This window comes from Marmota monax, unplaced genomic scaffold (assembly GCF_021218885.2).
Source record: "Marmota monax isolate L192 unplaced genomic scaffold, Marmota_monax_Labrador192_F-V1.1 WCK01_AAM20220418_F8-fsc00341, whole genome shotgun sequence".
Lineage (NCBI taxonomy): Eukaryota > Metazoa > Chordata > Mammalia > Rodentia > Sciuridae > Marmota > Marmota monax.
In genome coordinates this window covers 134360-153202 of record NW_026694916.1, presented here as the reverse complement: position 1 = coordinate 153202, position 18843 = coordinate 134360, and the positions used below count along the sequence as shown (strand labels likewise).

The 18843-nt window shown below is 52.6% G+C and overlaps 1 protein-coding gene and 1 long non-coding RNA gene across 3 annotated transcripts in view; one reads left to right on the top strand and one right to left on the bottom strand.

Annotated features, from left to right (window-relative positions):
• Positions 1-18843, top strand: part of Col26a1 (collagen type XXVI alpha 1 chain) — a 127843-nt gene that overhangs the window by 65256 nt on the left and 43744 nt on the right. The window lies entirely within an intron of this gene.
• On the bottom strand, positions 15585-18045 carry LOC124080982 (uncharacterized). Its single transcript, XR_006847928.2, has 3 exons — positions 17741-18045; positions 16110-16257; positions 15585-15966 (listed from the first exon to the last, which is right to left on the bottom strand). It is a non-coding gene; the product is annotated as an uncharacterized LOC124080982 (long non-coding RNA).

Here is an 18843-nt window from a genome sequence, read left to right as displayed (position 1 = left end):
TGCGTCTCAGATTTACCACAAAGTTGACAGACTCCACCATCAGGAGATAATAAGTTTAACTCGAGTGGGGGACTTTTTTCTCTTTCTTTTTTTTTTTTTTTCCATCTGGAAATAAATCTATTCAGGACAGGAAATGAATCCCCTGGGCCCCCATATGGGCAGGGGCAGGCCTGGGGCAAGGGAGCTTAGCCAGAGCATCCAAGCATGGGGCTGATTGATTTGAGTCCAGGACGAGGCTGACCTTTCCCCCCACCGGCTCCGGCTCTGTGTATGAGCTGCTTTGTGTTTTGAATGGCTGAGGGTTCAAAGCCGGAAGGCGTTCTCCTGGGAGGAGGCTGCAGACTGCGGGCCAATCTGCAGAGCTCAGCATTTTAGGGAAACGATTTCCGATGAATCTATGATGTCTCCGAGACTTGCCTTCTAGGGCTGTCATTAAAGCTGGGGATGAGCAAGTAGGGCCACTTATCCAGATGAACCCACTGCCTGGGGGTTCCAGGCTCTGCGCTGGAAGCTTAAATCACACAGATGGAAGTGCGGAGATCAGAGGAGTGAGCCAGGTGTCCCCAGGTGCTTGCTAAAGGTCTGTTTGGAGGGAGGGACCAGGGTGGTCCTCCTCCAGCCCATGACCTGGGCACCCTCAAGATTTCCTCTTCTTCCTCACAGCTTCCTTCCCATGAGGGTAAAACAATCTTAAGGGCTGGGGATGTTGCTCCGCAGCGGGGCACCCACCTAGCACGCATGGAGCTCTGGGTTGCACCACCGTGCAGGTGCATGTGCACACCCACAACCCGCCCCCCCCCACACACACACCAACAAAAAACCATTGATGGAACCTGCATCACACTTTTGTTATGGGCCTATCTCCAGCTTCCTTTCTCAGCCAACTTTCTTGCAAGAAAGGCAGAGAAATCCCCTCCCAGATTCCATCTCCTGGCCTCCAGGGTCTTCTCCAACTTGCAAAGCCAGGTCCTTGTCCCATTCCTGCTCATTTGGGCCTGTGGGGTTTTATTATCTGGATGACTAAAGGCCAACACAGAGAAGTGAGTGACACTGAGAGAAGAATGGATTCCGTACGATTCCCAAGAGCAGGGGCCGTGCCTCCTGTGCCAGACAGGGCCGCGTGAGGAGCAGCAGGCTTGGCCAGGGGCAGAAGCAGGCACGGAACCTTCACCGGAGGTTTCTGCTGGAGATGGGGCCAGGCATCCATCAGAGGCCAGGTGACAGCAGTGGCCACAGGGCTGCCATCACTCCCCGCGGCCACTGCTGTCACCCAGCCTCTCCAAGGGGTGGCAGGAGCCCGACACCACGGCCTGGCTGCGGTTCTGGGCCTTTGATACTCCATCTGCACCTGCTCTGGAAGGCCATGGCTTTGGGAGTGTCTCTAGTGACCTGGTACCTAGTGCGGGGGTGATGTCCAACTCATTCTCCTGTCTTTCCTGTTTCCATCCCCCCTCCCTTTCCTTCATTCCCCTTTGTCTAATTCAGTGAACTTCAGATTTTCCCCTTCCTTGTTGTGGGTCAGCATTCACATATCAGAGAGAACATTTGGCCTTGGGTTTTTTTGGAATTGGCTTATCACACATTTCCATCCGTTTACTGACAAAGGCCATAATTTCATTCTTCTTTATGGCTGAGTAATATTCCATTGCGTACATGTACCACATTTTCTTTATCCATTCATCTGTTGTAGGGTACCTAGGATTAGAGCCTGATGTTTCTTGAATGAGGTGAATGAATGAAGGGAGACTGCAGAGGTCCCTGTTCAGATGATGAGCGTCTGATTGTCCCCATTTTATTGGATGAGTGAGGCTTAGAGAAGTGTTGATATTATGTGTGTGAGGCCCTGCCGGAGACACTGGGGGAGTTGGGGCCCAGTGAGGGGGAGGAGGAAGGTGTCCATTACTGCTGTTCTCTGGCTGGCCAGCGTAAAGAGGGATTTCTTAGGGCCCGACCATGACCATGTCTAACATCTTCCTCTTTCCTGGCATCTCCGCAAACCCCGGGCCGTGCCCTGGCAGGAGGATGAGCCAAGGGCCTGTTCTTTTGGCGTCTGGTTTAGCTCAGCAGACACCACAGCCTGGCTGAGGTCCTGGGCCTTTGCTACTCCATCTGCACCTGGAGCCCCTCCACCACCACACAAGCCTCTTCTGTCACCTCCCATCCTGCCGGTGGGGCTCTAACTATCCAGGGATGTCACCTGCCTGTCTTATTTATTTGTTTTTTTTTTTTTCCTGGAAAGGGCTTCCCCAGGGGCTGGCCAGGTCACAAAGTGTGTCACGTGGTGCTGATCTGTTTGCAAATCCACCGACCCCCATCACTCCCCACGGCCACTGCTATCACTGGGCCTCTCCCAGGGGTGGCAGGAGCCCGAGCAGTGCCCTTGGAGAAGGTTTCTGGGCATGAATTTCCGGAGCCTCTTCTGGGCCCCCATTAGCCCACCCCAGGGTGGCTGTGTCCTGGGAGTGTCCTCCTTGGCCAGAGGGTCCTGTGTCTCCCCTGGCGGAGGTTCCAGGTATAAGATGGGGCTCTTCGGGGACTTACTCCAGGTGCAGAGGATGTCAGGCCACCTTGTTCCCCACCCTTGGTCCCCACCTCTGGGTCCTGCCTGTGCTCAGCAGGACCGTGGTCCATTGTGGTGGGCGGAGGGGATGGACCCCCCCCCCCCCCCCCGGGAGCATTTCTACCTTTCGTCTCGTCTTTTAGTTGAATCCTGTCTCCTCCTGGGGCCTCCAGGGCTGCAGTGTTACCAACAGTTCCAGAGACACAACGGTCAGAGAGGGGACCTCATGTGGGGGACTCCTGGAGAAGGTCAGTAGGCTGTGAGCGCCCCCATCTGTCCGGGCCTGGAAGGCTGTGGGGCTGCAGGTCCTGAGGGTCTGTCCCCAGGGATCCTCCGAGGAGCCTCGCTCTCTGTCTCCAGGGGCTTTTCTGGCCCCACAAGGTATCTGGTGGGTGATGGAAGAAAAGCTGGGTCTCTGCCTCCAGCCATTGACCGTGGGGGGACAGCACAGGGCTGAGGGTGGGGTCTGTACAGAAGCTGGACAGCCTGAGGAGCCTGCCCAGGCCCATCCTGCCTCTGCAGGAGCTCCAGGTCCCTCCTGCCCGGCCACACGTGCACGCCTGCGTCCTCAATCCTAGATAGGAGGCCTCCTGCCGTCCCCAAGGTGGCAGCTTCTGTGGCTCCTTGGCCTGGCTGCCTGCTGCTGCCCTGTGGCTCGATTCCCCTAGTCCCACCCCTAGGGCTGCTGCGGCCTCCATCCCGGCCTCTGGCCTGGCCCTCCTGCCTCTGGGGAGCATGGCGGATAGACCACGTCCAGGCCCAGGTGCACCAGGCTCCGTCTGCTCCCTGACTTGCCATCCAGGTGATGTGCCCCAGCTGAGAATCATCCTTCCTAAGGCCTCCAGCTGACCCAGGCCAGCTCGGGGTGCCCCAGAGCCCAGAACGTGCTCTCTGCACCATTTTAACACAGCCACAGCCTCTGGGCCTCTGGAAGGACTCGGCCAGCCACACTCCCTGTGAAGCTCAGGGGCACGGTGACATTGGGAAGCGCTGTTGGCCCAGCATGGTGGTGACATATGACGTGTGTGGTGGTTTACAAACAGGAAGAGTGTCGTGGAAAGTGTTTCCCAGGGGCCTGTGCCATGTCCCCTCAGAGTTTCAGGGTGAGCCCGGCTGGCTGGCTGGCCACTGGTTTTCTCCTCCGCTGGGAGGAAGGAAGGGTCAACACTGTCCCATCCTGTTGTCACACGTCTTGCCAACTGCCTTGCCGAGGTGCGCTGGCTTCCCAGCTCTCCAGCTCACCAGCCAGAGTGGCAGGCTGGTGACAGGGAGGCTCCTGGGCCATCCCCTCCCCAGCCTGGACAGTCCTCAGGTGGTCAACAGTCTCAGACCCCGGTTTAAGTCCCGACTCTGCACCTTGCTGTGTGTGCAGGTCACTTCCTCTCAGAACCTCGTTTCCTCATCTGCCCAGTGGACACACTCATGCTTGTTTTGTAAAGATGCTGATCATTTGCATATTTAATGAGGTAAATAACAAGTACCTGCCGTGGCACATAGTAGGTCCGTTGTAGTGGTTCTTATTACTACTGTCATTCACTGACTTGCCCAGTGCTGGGCATGATGGTATTGGGTACATGTGTTGGCAGATTTTCATATCGTCCTCTTCAGAATACAGGTGCTTGGGACCACAGTGGACCCTAAAGTCCTGATTATGTACGTGTGTGTGTGTGTGTGTGTGTGTGTGTGAGAGAGAGAGAGAGAGGGAGAGGGAGAGAGAGGGAGGGAGAGGGAGAGGGAGAGGGAGAGGGAGAGGGAGAGGGAGAGGGAGAGGGATTCAGACTCTGCATATCTTTCCCGAGGTATTTTGAGCACAGATTTCCTGGGTACCAGAATCAAGGTTTCTCAGCTGGCTGTTGGCCCTGGGCAGTCAGTTCCTGGGTGAGGGCACAGTTAATGACCCACAGGACAAAGGTACTTAACCATTGGGGGAGAGGAGGATGGCAGCTGAGGCTTGGGGTTCAGACCAGTTCCTCTCCAGGGGTGGTCAGGAGCACAGGGAGGTGGTCAGTGGAACCCGGGAGGTGGCAGGAGGTGTGGGCAGAGCTTGGGGTTTGAGGCAGGAAGTCGTGGCCTTCCTAAGTGACCAGGGGGTCCGTCCCTCCTCTGGAAGTGGGGTCTCAGGAGCAATACCACTGGGATGGGGGCAGCTGACTTGGAGGTCTGTGGCACCTGGCCCTGTACTCCCTGCTCTGCGCTGCAGATAAGCCTGGCCGTTGTAACCCTGCAGGGAAGGAGGCCTACGTCCCCATGATGCCACGTCTAGACACGAGGTCAGGTATAAATCAGGGAGACAAAACAGCACGCTCGTGGTTCAACTATAAAATTTAACGAGAGGTTTGTGTCTTGCACGTGGGCTGGGGAGACGGGCTGGGGGGAGCTTCAAGCTCACTCTCTTCCCACTTCCTTTCTGGGGGGCTCAGGGGGGGCCAAGCCTTTGAACTTGGGTCTCGGCTGGCAGTGTCCACCCAGTGCCCAGGGCCAGTTTCCCTACCCAGATAGCTAGAGTTTTGACCTGCTGCACTGAGTTAGGGCCCGGCCAGGCCTCCTGGGGCCTCAGTTTCCTCATCTATGAAATGGGGGCTGGAATCTTCCAGCACAGATGTCTCCAGATCACCCTGGCACCGGCTTGTGCGCCTACAAATTCAAAGATTTCCATGTCTTGGACCTCCAGGGTTTTCCTTGCCTCCGTCTGACTGATTGTCCTCCTGGCCACTGGTGGTCAATCTCCAGCCCCCTCTTCTCCCTGGAGGTTGGAGGGGGTATGAAATTTCCCACCCCCTGGTCACATGGCTAATTCCCCAGCCTCCAAGGCCCATCCTGAAGTCCTCTAGGGTCCCCTCGTTATCATAAATCAAGTAGGACAGGAGTTTTTTGTGAACAAAACACACTCACGTTGCTCAGGAAATTCCAAGGGTTTTAGGAGCTCTGCGTTGGGAACTGGGGACAAAATCCAAATATATACATTTTATTATATTACAGAGGCAAAGTCCTGCCCAGCTGGGATTGGATGCCCCTGTGTGCCAAAGACGCCAGCCTGGGCTTTAGGTTTAAGGCAGGGGACGGAATGGCATGCCGCGGTCCCAGGCCCCAGGTGGTGTCCCCTAAGGCTCAGCTCTCAGGCAGTCAAGCTCAAGAGTTCTGCTCTGGCTGGGTATGTGGCTTAGCAATGGCAGAGATCTCCACGGGGCAGCTGGTGTCCAGTAGTGGTCACGTCTTTACTGCGTGGGTGGACCCATTTGATTGTGGGAGGGTTCGTGGGTGTCGGGGACATGGGACTCTGACACTCTAGTACGTGTGGACCATGCAGGTGGGGTCATGTCCCTCCAGCCCCCCCCCGGGGAGCACGGTGCACCTGTGAAGATGGCCGACTCTCCCAGCCAACTGTTCTCCCATCGAAGAGCCACGCGCTCCGAGGAGCCCATAAACACTGGAATCTACGGCCTGGGGACCCTCCAGGTCTGCACGGGGAGTGCATCTGGCACAGGGTCCCCACTCCCCACAAGAACCTCCTAAACATTCTTTACAGCCGAGCATTGCCTGCCTTTCCTGATGTGGGTTTGGAATGTTCCAGAATCCTCAGGCCTCCTTCTGCCTTTGAGCGATTATTTACTGCCTGGGCCCCTCCTTCACCGCCTCTCTTACTGGTTCGCAGTTTTCTTCTCCTTTTTCTCTCGGTTGCCTACGTTTATCTTCAGCTCGTCTCTGAGAGCTGGATCTCATGGCTGTGCTTTGTTGGTTGTGAAGACAGCCAGAGGAGAGGGGGGCAAAACAGGAATTGGAGCTCCTGGGCAAGTCTGGCCCCTCCACCTCCTACCTGTGAAAATGTGGACAAGTTATCCGATTTCCGGAGCCTCACTTACCCGGCCCAGGAAATGGGAAAACTGGTGTTTACCTGTGAGAATGCAGGAAGTCCAGATGCTATTGGAAAGTGCCCGGCCCCTGGTGGACACCCAGGAGATGGGCCCGGTGGGCATGCCGACGACAAAGTCCTGGGCCTATGTCGTTTATCCCCCCTCCCCCTGCACCTGGGGAGCAGCAGGTAGCATGGTGTTCCCACTTTACAGGTGACAGAGAGAGGGGAGGTGGCTAAGTGATCACAGGAAGGTGACAGGGTCCATAGACCCTGGTGGGAATTCTTTGCCCAGATTCCCCTGTGTCCCTGTGTCTCTGGAGAGGAGGTCACTCTTGTCCTGCAGGTGTAGGGAGGACACCTCTTGTCGAGGATCTTAGGAGCTGCTTTAGAGGGAGCTCAGCGATAGCCAGGTGGGTGGCACACGCCTGTTATCCCAGCGGCTCAGGAGGCTGAGGCAGGAGGATCGTGAGTTCAAAGCCAGCCTCAGCAACTTAGCCAGGCCCTAAGCAACTCAGTGAGACCCTGTCTCTAAATAAAACACAACATAGGGCCGGGGATGGGGCTCAGTGGTCGAGTGCCCCTGAGTTCGATCCCTGGTACCAAATAAAAGAGGGAGCTCAGAGAATTCTTTTATGGCTGCTCCCAAAGGGAAGGGCAGAAGTAAGGCCTAGAGACCTCCGTAATTCTGCCGTTTTCTGAACCCCATCAATAGAGAGAAGTTGGGTTCCCTACAGTCCAGATGGAGGCCTTTTTCAGAGACCAAAGGCAAGGGTGGATGTCAGGGTCGTTTGGGCACAGGGTGGAGTCCTGGATAAGGGGTGTGTGTGTAAACAGTGTGTATGTATATATATATATATATATTGTGTGTGTGTGTGTGTGTGTGTGTGCAGGGTATGCGCGGTGACTTCACGTATATGCACAGGTGATTCTGCATTCTGCTACTGTGTGCATGATTGACACGTGGGACCTGTGGCTCCAGTCAGCTCTAGGGTCACTCTAGGGAAATAACAGAGACTCTACAGACCACTAAACTATAGTGCAGGGTGGCTTAGGGGCATTCATGCAGATTGGATTTATGCTATTTTGGGTCCTACAATGAGTTTGTCAGGAGTGACCCCGCCATAAATGGAGGAGCATCTGTGCACCTTAGCGTGGATCTGGGTGCGATGCGTGTGGACACACACGTGTGCGTGCATGCAGATGTGTGTGCATTGGGTGTGCGTGGTGTGTGCTGCTGTGCGGGGGTGGTGTGTGGAACAAGCCCCTGGCCTCCTCTTGGGCTGGTCGGATCCCCTGGGAAACTATCTAATCGCCCACCTGGAGGGTGTTCACCTGGCCACCCGCCCTCGGGAAGCTGGGCGGGGGAGGGGCAGGAGTGTTTGACAGTCAGTTTATGAATTTGCACTTAATTCCGTGGTTTCCAGTGTGGCTCACGACCCCGGATCACAGCTGGTATCTGTCAACATGAGCTCTGCGTTCCTGCCGCAGACTAAGTCTCCAGCGTCCTGCCTGCATCGAGGAGGGGACCCGTCCTCCTTTTGGGGACGTTGACCCTGTGCTGGTTTCCACCCTTCCGTGCACCTGCCTTCAAGGCCAACACCTGGCAAGCTGCCCTTTGGGGGAGGGGTCTTGTGGGTTTCTCAGCTCCTTTGCTGCAGACCTAGAGCGTAGCTTTCTTGGGTCAGCACAGGTCGCTACCACGTGCTCTGGAGTGTCTGTCCACTTTCTGCCCCTGTTGCTTCTTTTATTCTTGTCCATTTATTTATCTCTGTCAATTTCTATCTTTAAAGAAAAGACAACTCCCCTCCCCCAGGGTGCAGTGGTGTACCCTGTAATCCCGGTGGCTAGGGAGGCTGAGGCAGGAGGACTACAAGTTTGAGGCCAGCCTCAGCAACTTAGTGAGGCCCTGTCAAAAAAAAAAAAAAAAAAAAAAAGGGCTGGGTTGTGGCTCAGTGGTTAAGGTGGTTAAGCGTTCCTGGGTTCATCCCCAGGACAGAAAGAAAGAAAGAACGCAACTCACTCTACCACTTTCCTAGGGTTTCAGGAGAGTGTGGGGGTAAATGTGTATCAGAAGCAGCTGAGCAGAGGAAAATGGAATGTGTCTTTGCAGAGGTCACAGCACAGGACAACGGGGTTCAGCAGTCCTTGGGGTGCCTCTCACCATCCTAATGGTAAAATTAAACTTTTACTTTAAAAAAAAACTTATGTAAGAAATATTTCAATTTAACTAAAAAGTATATAAAACACCCCATAAAACACATAGACACACCACTGAGATTAAATAGTTGTTAGCATTATGTCATATTTGCCTTAGTGGCTTTTTAAAAAAACTTTAAAAAATTTTTTTGGAATAATCCAGAACAGTGTAGTTTAAAGAAATAAAATATTACAGGTAGGATTAAAGATGGGTAGAGCAGAAACCCCATCCTGCATGACTTTTCTCTTTTCCCAAACATAACACTACGCTTAGGTAGGTAGTTATCATTTCCAGGCAAATTTTAGTATTTTTTTAAGTTGTACACAATATGTTTATTTTGTTTATTTATTTTTATGTGGTGCTGAGGATTGAACCCAGGGCCTTGTATGTGCTAGGCGAGCGCTCCACCGCTGAGCCACAACCCCAGCCCCAAATTTTTATTACATATATACTCATAACTATAAACAAAATATGCTATTGTGTGTTTTAAGATTTGTGTAAAGTGGAAAAAGAAAATGTGGTACATACACACAATGGAATATTACTCAGCCATAAAGTAGAATGAAATCATGGCATTTGCTGGTAAATGGATGGATCTGGAGACTATCATGCTAAATGAAATAAGCCAATCCTCAAAAACCAAAGGCTGAATGTTCTGTCTGATAATGTGGGTGCTAATCCACAGTGGGGGGCAGTGGAGAATGGAGGTTCACTGGATTAGACAAAGGGGAATGAAGGGAAGGGAGGGGGAATGGGACTAGGAAAGACAGTAGGATGAGTTGGACATCAGTGTCCTGTGTTCCTATATGAACACACAATCAGTGAAACCCACATCATGTACAACCACAAGAATGGGAAGTTATACTCCATGTATGTATAATACTTCAAAATACGCTCTACTGTCATGTACAACTAAAAAGAACAAATAAAAAAAGATTAGGAAACTGAGGCACAGAAAAAAATAAGAAATAGAAAAAAAACTTGCATCAAGGATAAAAAGGGGTGGGTTTTAGCTCAGTAGTAGAGCACCCCTCAGTTTGTTCTCAGTACCACCCCCACAGAAAAATGATTTGCTCGATGATGTTCTGAATTCATCCTTTTTCACTGAAGATATCTGTGAGCTCTCTCCATTCGATACCTTTGCCTCTAGTTCATTGAATTTTAACTTCTCCCCAGTATTCCTCTGTGTGGGTACCTACAGTTTATTTATCCTGCTGCTATGGAAAGATGGGTTGCTTCCACTTTTTCACTATTATAAACATAACCGTGGAGAATACCCTGGCTCCTCATGCATGTGAGCAAAAGCTATCTCAGACTGACAGTGTTTGTCTTTAATTCCTTTGGATATTATAAACTGTTCTCCAAGCTCAGCTTTCCAATTCCCACTCCACCTGCAGGGGATAGATTTCACTATTACTCTGTAACCTGGCCAGTATTTTGATGTTACCAAACTTATTCGTTTTGGCACACTGAATGGATGAAAAATTGTATATCATTTAAAAATTTGCATTCCCCTAATGCATCCAGATTTCAGCTTCTTTCAGATTTTGTTTGTCCCAGCATTATTGTGGTCATGACTCTTGAATGATAGTTTATCTGGGTATAAAATTTTAGGCTGACAGTTATTTTCTCTCTGCACCTTGGAGACATTATAAATCTAAAAGAAGGTGTTGAAAATAGAACAGAAACAAAAGAGAATTAAATATAACACACACACTCACATATCATTACAAATATGTTACGTGGCTTAAATTAAATGCAAGTTCTGATCTTTGTGTCAGATTTATCCTGAGGAAAAGGTGGAGGCAAAACAATGAAATGAAAAGTTAGTATTCACATGTTATGCTAGTTACATTAATATATCATCTCATATCGGTCCTATAATAATCCCACAATGTAGAATAGTGTATTAGTTAATATGGACTAGGTCACACCTTGATAACAAAGAGCTCCGAGATTTCAGGGAGTTAACCCAACCAAAGTCCCAGTCTTCCTCATGCTTCATGTCCAGGACAGCATCACATGGCTCCTTAGGGGGTTCCCTGCTGTGACAGAAGTCCCACCATCTTGCAGTCACATCATCTGAAACAGCTGGGTGATTGGGTGGCTACATAGTCTTTTCATGGTCTCAACCTCTCATAACGTATTAATGCAAACTAGTCATGTGACCCTGGCCAATTTTAAGAGGTCAAGAAAGTGCAGGGGAGAAAATGAAGCTTTTTTTTTTTAAAATATTTATTTATTTATTTATTTTAGTTCTTGGCGGACATAACATCTTTGTTGGTATGTGGTGCTGAGGATCGAACCCGGGCTGCACGCATGCTAGGCGAGCGCGCTACCACTTGAGCCACATCCCCAGCCCAAAATGAAGCTTTTTGATGACTCTGGTATAGAAAGGGATGAGCTTTCCTGAGCCCTTCTGAGTGTCCACACTGTGTGAGGTACATTTCTCTTGTTCTCTTTCAACTCTCAGAGATTCTGCAGTCCAACATTCCAGAAGATGTTAAGGAGTGACTACAAGATGCGATAGAGAATTAGTGACTGAGCCAAGATTTGTATCCCACCTTCCGACTCCAAATTGTATATTTCTACCAAGGAGCAGAAAGAACCAGAGAGGAAGAAGCAGGTGTGAAGGGAGGTGAGAGGAGCCCAAGGGTCATCTCAGGACTGAGAGGCAAGGCCATCTCTCCTGTTTGATCCCTGGGGGCAGCACGGTGTCTGTGTTGGGCAGCTTTCCATTACTGTAACAAAATACCTGAGGTAATCAGCTGATCAGGAGGAAAGGTTTAGCTCACAGTTTTGGAAGTTTTAATCCATGTTCATTGGCGCCATGGCCTTTGGGCCTGGAGTGAGGCAGCACATCATGGTGAGAGTGTGTGGCAGAAGAAGCCTGTTTGCCTCGGGTGAAGCCAGGACACACAGAGACACAGGAAGGGGCTGCAGCCCAACATTCCCCTCAAGGGCACCATCCCCCATGATGTAACTCCCCCCTCCAGGGCCCATCTCCTGAAGGGTCCACCACCTTCCAATAGTGCCCAGGCTGGGAAACAAGCCTCTAGTGCCTGGGCCTCTGGGGGATGTTTTAGCCATGCATGCCCACCTGCCTGCCCATCCTGGAGTGCTTCAGAGCACGGCTGCAGGAGGTTGGCTCCTCAGGCCAGGCCTGGGCCTGTCTACAGAATCCCAGGGTAGGAAGGAGTCCTGTGTGGGACGTGTGAGTTTGCATCTTTTAGGTCATAGGCAGTGGTGCTTCAAAGGCCACCAAGCCTCCCCTGGGACATTCTTCTGGGACCAGAAAGGGTGAGGTCCTCATGGTCACTTCCTTCTCTGTCCCCTCTCCTGGCCGGTGGCTGTCTGGTGTTATGTAGTTGCTCTGAGCTGCATGCAGGGGTCTTCATCACATCACCTGTCTGTGTCCCCAGTGTCCTGTACGGGACCTGGCCCTGAAGAGGCCTTGGGAAAGGTGGAAACAGGGGGCCTGTCCTGGCAAACCTGTAGCTGCCCAGGGATGGGGGGCTGGCCATGGGGAGGGAGGCCTGGGGACAGTGGATGGAGGAGTCCTGGGGTGGCTGGGGACAGTCACATTGTCTCCCTCAGCTTTGGTTGCACATCTCAGATGGTGGTGGTGTCCAGGGGGCCTAGGGACCTTGGTGGCTCTGAGATTCTCTGGGATTCTGGGACCCATCTTCACCCTCTGGTCACATCAGCCTCACAGAGGAACCCGGCGGATTCCTTAGTCCCACGTCCCTCCCAGAGCCTGTGCTCCCCCCCCTTCAGAGTTTGCAGGCCAGCCTCAGCCGAGCCTTTGAGGAGAGTGGGTCGGGGGGCTCTGACCTGAGCTGGGTCCCCGCCCCTCAGCTCTGTGGAGGAGGAGGGTGAAGAAGCCCCCCACCACGGCCCCCAGCTGGCCCTGCCTCTGCCACCGGCAGCTGCAGGGAACAGGACGGGGCGCATTTATAGAATTCCTGTCTGCGAAGGCCCCGCAGTTGTTTTAGATTAGCATACAAATCGACATTAGTGTAGTACATCTGTTGTTAATCCAAGTCCCGGTGGAAGGGAGATGCCAACACGTCGTTTATGAGGCACGTCGATCCCATAATGTCCTTCTTCTCTGCCTTTGTCTCCTGTCGGAGGCCGTAATGGGTTCCAGGATGTCTTTCATTTTGCTACAGACCACATTTCCTCCTGCAAACGGACCAGGGCCTAATGGATTCCAGGTCGTCATTTATGCTATTTTGGAATCAGAGCCTGTACTATTAATCCTAAAGCCTTTGGGCAAATCTCCAGGGAGGACACAGCCCTTCTTGGCCCCCGTGGTCATCAGACAGATACCAGGACAAGCCCAGTCTCGGGGCTGGAGTGGGAGGAAGGAGGCCAGGCCATGGCTCCCGATGGACAGGATTCCAGTCGTCGTGGGCGGAGAGGCCCGAGGGTGCTGTTGGGGCAGACTAGGGGGGCCAGGAGGAGGGCGGGGAGAAGGGGGAGCAGATGGCCTCCAAACCCAGACACTGGACACCACACGGAAAGCCCCTGGGCAGGATGGGGTTCCTGGCAGCGGGCAAGGTGGTTTGAGGGGACAAGGGACTGTCCTGGAGCCAACCAGGCCTGGAAGGAGGCCCAGCTTCAAAGCCCGCTCGCTGTGTGACCCCAAGACGGTGCCGAGGCTGGGGTTCTCTGCCCAGAGCCATCCCCAAGCCTCGCTGTGGCATATAAAGGCTGTGCCCTTGGGAAGGTTCTGGAGCGGTCTGCAGATTTCTGTTCCTGAGGGTGGAGCGGTGATCAGGGCTTTGTCCCCAGCTAGGGGGCGTCCCCTACAACTGTTTGCAGACTGTTGTGACAACCTTGCTTCTCTCACACTCCAGGGTTGCAGACACCCTGGGTGCCCTCACATTCACCGGGCCATCTCAGAGCCTGGGTGACGCTGCCCAGCCTCTAGGCGTGTGGTCCCTGGGAGCTCTCTCCATCAGGGCCTGAGGGACAGGGAGACACATGTCTTCTGGACCCTGGGCCAGGGTCACACATGAGTCTCAGGCCTTGGAGACTCATCAGGGGCTAATCTCAGGGGCTTCCTACCCCCGGGACTGTAGTGACCAGGGAGGCCAAAGAGGAGGCTGAATTTGAGGACAGCCTCCACCCTGCTCATGTCCCTTCAGTTGTGGCCAATTCCTGCTGTCCTGCCAGGAGCTCCCTCCCTCCTCTCTGAGGACCTTGTCTGGCAGCTGGACTGTACCTGCCCTCCCTGCACCCTGGCTAGTGCTGGCCCTGAGGCCACCCCAGCCATTCCCACCTCCTCTGCCTGCTGAAGGGTCCCCTCCACGTTCCTCCCACCTTTCCTCTTATGATGTGGTGTCCAGTGACCTTTCTGGCTCTCCTGAGCTCCTTGGCCCACTTGCAGGCTGTCCTTCTGGAGGGAAGAGACTCAGGATTATCCACACTGCTGGGGTGTGGTGTCAGGCTGAGAGGGGGGCCGAGTCCAGGCCTGTTTTGTACCCACATTCATACATGAGGCTATGGGCCGATCACTTTGTGTCCCCAGGGCCCCCAGCCCACATGGCCACCCTCTATATGAAAGAAGGCCACCCTGCCTCAGGCTCCGGAGGGACTGTGGGCAGCAGAGGCCATCTCCTGGGGCAGGATGGAGCCCTTCGCAACCCAGCATCGGCTTTAGGGCTACTGAATATCTTTTAAGTCGTAGACTTTTAAAAAATTTTTCAGTTTTGTATAAGATGAAATTGGCCCTTTGACCAGTTTTAAGGGTACGATTCGGCGGTATCAAGGACATACACGTTGCTGTGTGTCCAACATCCTCCCAGCTGAATGGCAGACTTTGAAGGGTGGGGGAAAGGTTTCTGCAGGTCTCTCCAGCTCGTCCCCCGGGCTGTCCCCACCTTTTCTCTTGGATATTTTACAACTCGGTTAAGTTGTACAAAAGTAAGAAAACTGTCAAGGATCCTCTTCCCCAGAAATGTGTCCCAGGATGACGACCTTGGTGAGTGCCTTGGGGACGGCCAGGTTCCCCGCAGCCTCCTCCTTTGCCCACCCTGTTCCTGTGACAGGTATCTCCCTGATTGTCCCCTCTTTAACTAAGGCACTAGGTAAACGTCTGGGTGTTAAGTAGAAGCCTGACGTGTGGAGTTTGTCTGGTGCAGGTTTAAGAGCCAGGTGGCCTCCCCTTATTAGATCTGGACTTTCTAACAGGGCGTTCGCCTTGGGAGCCGGAGGAGCCTGGGCTTGACCTGAGGTTCTTCAGCCAAAGTCTTAGTTCACAGGCGCCCAGAAGGGTGGACGTGCGGCGGGAGTTGGGGGTGGCCTGCCCCTTTCCTGCTCTGCCACGGCAGCCTGGCGGCTGGGCTTGGTGACACGTGGCAGGTGAGGAAGGCCGTCAGGAGCCCAGGCTGAGGACTGGGCCCACTCCCTAGTTGTGGGAGGAACGAGGTCTGGAATCTTCTCAGCTGGTATAGCCTAACTAGGTAGGGAAAGAGGTGCCAGGTGTATTCCCTCATCTGCCACCGTGGGGGCCAATGACCGTATTCTAAAGTCGGCCACCAGAGCTGGAAGGGACCTCAAGACCATCTTGCCAACCCGCTCATGTTCCTGCCAAAGTCCCACAGCCAGACTCCCGTCAGCAGGTCCTGAGCACTTCCTGTGTGCCCGCGGCCACCCTGAGCTCAACATGCCCGCCCACAGACCCTTGGGACATCCCTGTGGGTGTGGACACATACAGACACCACGTTGCCTTTAGAGATGAGCATACGGGGCCTCGAGGGTCAAATGACCCTATCACAACCACGGCCAGGTGGGAGCAGCCGAACCCAGCCCCGTCCTCCCACTGACATGGGACACAAGTGGTCCCCAGGAGCACCAGACAGCTCAGGGTGCCTGGAACTGCTCAGACAGTGGGCTTTTGTTTGGTGGAGAAGAAAGGGAATCATTAAAGAAAAAAACAACCAAAAGCATTCCAGGAGAAACGTAAATACCGCCTGCTGGGAGGCTGTGCATTCGATTGGAGAAATGCATTTGTCACTGGGGAACTCCCACAGCCATCTGCAGCGTCCAGGTCACCCTGGGCCTGGCCTGAGAACAAGAGTATGGGCGGCAGCTCCCTGGGCAGCGGGATCCCGACGACCAGGGCAGGCTTCACGGTCAACCCTTGTCCGGCTGACCTTCTGAGCAGTCCTCCAGGGTCCTCCTGAGAATGCTGCACTTTCAGGGCAGGCCCCGTGGCAAAGCAGAAAGAAAGACACAGGCAGGGACACACGCCTGTCATCCCCAGTGGCTTGGGAGGCTGAGACAGGAGGATCAGGTTCAAAGCCAGCCTCAGCAACTTAGCGAGGCCCTAAGCAACTCAGTGAGACCCTGTCAAAAAAAAAAAAAAAAAGAAGGGCCAGTGATTAAGCACCCCTGGGTTCAATCCCCAGCTCCAAAAAGACAGACAGACACAGGTTCTGGGTCTGCAGGAACATGAACTTTACGCGGCTGAGCCTCAGCAGTTCGCTCACCTGCAGAAATGGGTCAGTTATGCTTTTCCCTGTTGGTGTTCCCTGGGCCCTGGGCCCCCGGGAAATCCTGCTTGGGCTGGCGGTGGAGTGTGGAGTCGTGGCCCAGAGACCGGGCGAGAACTTGTGGGAAGAAGCATCTTAATTTTTCCTTAAGAAAAGCAAAACAAAATGGGAGAGAACAGGAATGGGGAGCTGGGATCTGCTCAAGGAAAGAAGCTGGCCTGGGCAGGGCTGTCCTTCCCTTCCTGCTGCTGCCAGAGGCCACCTCCCCTGCCCTCCCAAACACCGGTGGCTCTCCTTCCTGCCTTCATCCAACCCTGGGCTGAAATGCTCCCACCCGCCCACCTCTTTTGTGAGCACCCCTCCCCCAACTTCCCTGGGGTCCTGTGGCTCTGACTCTGTCCTCACCACCCTGGCCAAAAGCTGCTGTCACCACTGCCAGTAGCTGTTCACTTTTGGTGCCCTAAACCTTGTCAGCTGAGTGTGGAAGTCCGTGAAGACTCGGAGTAATTTTAAATGCATATAATGAACTATCGGGGTTATCAGTTGCTATGAAATGCAGTTATCAAAGTATGTGTTTAAAAAGCAAATTATATTTGGAAGGAGGCACGTGCTTCTTTATGAACATGCAAATACAGGAGCCCCCTTTATCAGGGGGATACAGTCCAAGACCCCCGCAGATGTATGACATTGCAGATAGTACTGAACCCTATATGTACTATGTTTTTCCTATAATATGTAATTATGGTAAAGTTTAATTTACAAATCAGCCACCATGAGAGATTAACAAGAACAGTTAATAGTAACATAGAGTGAATATAGCAATATACTGGAATGAAAGTTAAGCGAACATGGTCTCTCTTTTTCTTTGTCAAAATATCTTATTGTATTACAGATCTTAACAACCTCAGTCTACACTATTTTTCTTTCCTTATTGAGAACTTTCACCTTTTCACTTAAAAGAAACATTTTCCAACTTCTCTTTGGCATATCTAAATTAGGAGCAACACTATTCTTATGCTTTGGGATCATTATTTAGTAAAAGAATGGGTACTTGAACACTAGCACTGTAGTATACTGAGACAGTCCATCTGATAACTGAGACAGCTACTTAGTTACTAATGGGGGGGGGTACCATATACAGCATGGATACACTGGACAAAGGGATAATTTGTATCCCAGGGGGGACCCTGTGGGATGGCAAGAGACTTCATCACACTACTCAGAAGAAGAGCATGCAACTTAAAATTTATGAATTACTTATTTCTGAAATTTCCTAATTAATATTTTCAAACCCCAGTTGACCAGAGATAATTGAAACCACAAAAAAGCAAAATCTCGAATAAGGAAAGACTCTTAATGAGGAAGATGTAACTGTAGAATTGAAGATTTCTAGAATCTCAAAGTAGTGATGAGCATAAAAGGAATTTCAAGATAGCAACAGCAATTGGCACACAACTTCTACAAATTCTCTTGGGAAGGAAGACATAAGCACTTCTACTTCTGCATTTTTGCAGATGTTGTTACTCTGTTCGTAATAGAAAAAAAATGCTAAATTTCAGTTTGAGGTTCAGGAAAATAAAGATATTCATTCTCTTTCCATTCAAGTTCACCAACCCCTGATCTCTCACTTTGGACCCGGGCTGTGAACTCAGGTTCCAGAGTGGTTTGGGGCTGACTCTCGCAGGTTTGCTGAATGGGCGAGTGAGTGAATCCAGTCCAGGGAGGTGTGGCCGGGGGCCAGGCCTAGTCCAGCTGCACTTGTTTAATGGCGTGGACGTGACTTGGCCTTGCCAGGCACCGTGATAAGCAGCGCATGCTGCCCAGAGCACCGCAGGTTTCAAGACCCTTTCTCTGCATCGGCTTCTCTGTGCTGCCCAGAAATGGCTGCGATCCATCTCCTCTGCAGGGAGAGGCACGGTGCTCATCAGGCCCTGGCGTCCCCGCTGCACCTCCTTCTGGCAAAGGCAGCCAAAGGAGCCGCTGTGGTTTCAGGGAGTCGTTGACCTTATACTATTCTGGCCTGGAGAAAAAAAAAATAAGATCTTGAGAATTGTCTTAAAGAGGCATTACACTATCTGCTGAGAATGTCCAGCTATCAGGGAGCCGCCCGGGATGAGGAGCCATCAGCCCCAGCTGGAAGCTCAGAGCACGCTCGGCTGTAACAGAGCCCGGATGTTGGGCAGACCAGGCGCTGGAGATTCGGGGCGTCAGAGCTTTCCAAAGCATGTTGACTTGATCTCCCTTCTTCCCCAGAGAAACCAGCCATCTTCAGGTGTCCAGGGCAAGGACACAGACAGGCACCTGGACAGCCCAGAGCACTGTGGCCACATCTGGGCACTCTGGGGCCTGGGGGCTTCAAAGGCCTCACTCACAACCAGAGAGATGGCTCAGGGTTGTGCAGACGGCCAGCTCCTGGTGGCCCCATGTTTCCTGGACAACTGGACACTGCTTTTCCCCATGTCATTTGCCACTGTCCAGAATAAAGCCCTGCTACCAGGCAGAGGTCCTAACCAGCTGATCTGTGCACCAGTCGTCTGTGACCAGGCCACAGGGTGGATGCCAGGTCACTCTTGGCAGGAGCCATTAGGGCTCGCCCAGGGGCAAAGAGTGGCTTGGATTGTCGGCCTCCTGGGCTGGCAGGAGTTTGCATCTTCCAGGAACCAAAGCTTCATGTCCTCATCTGAGTGACACATAATAAAAGGGCCTCAGCCATATGGCTACTGACAGGAGG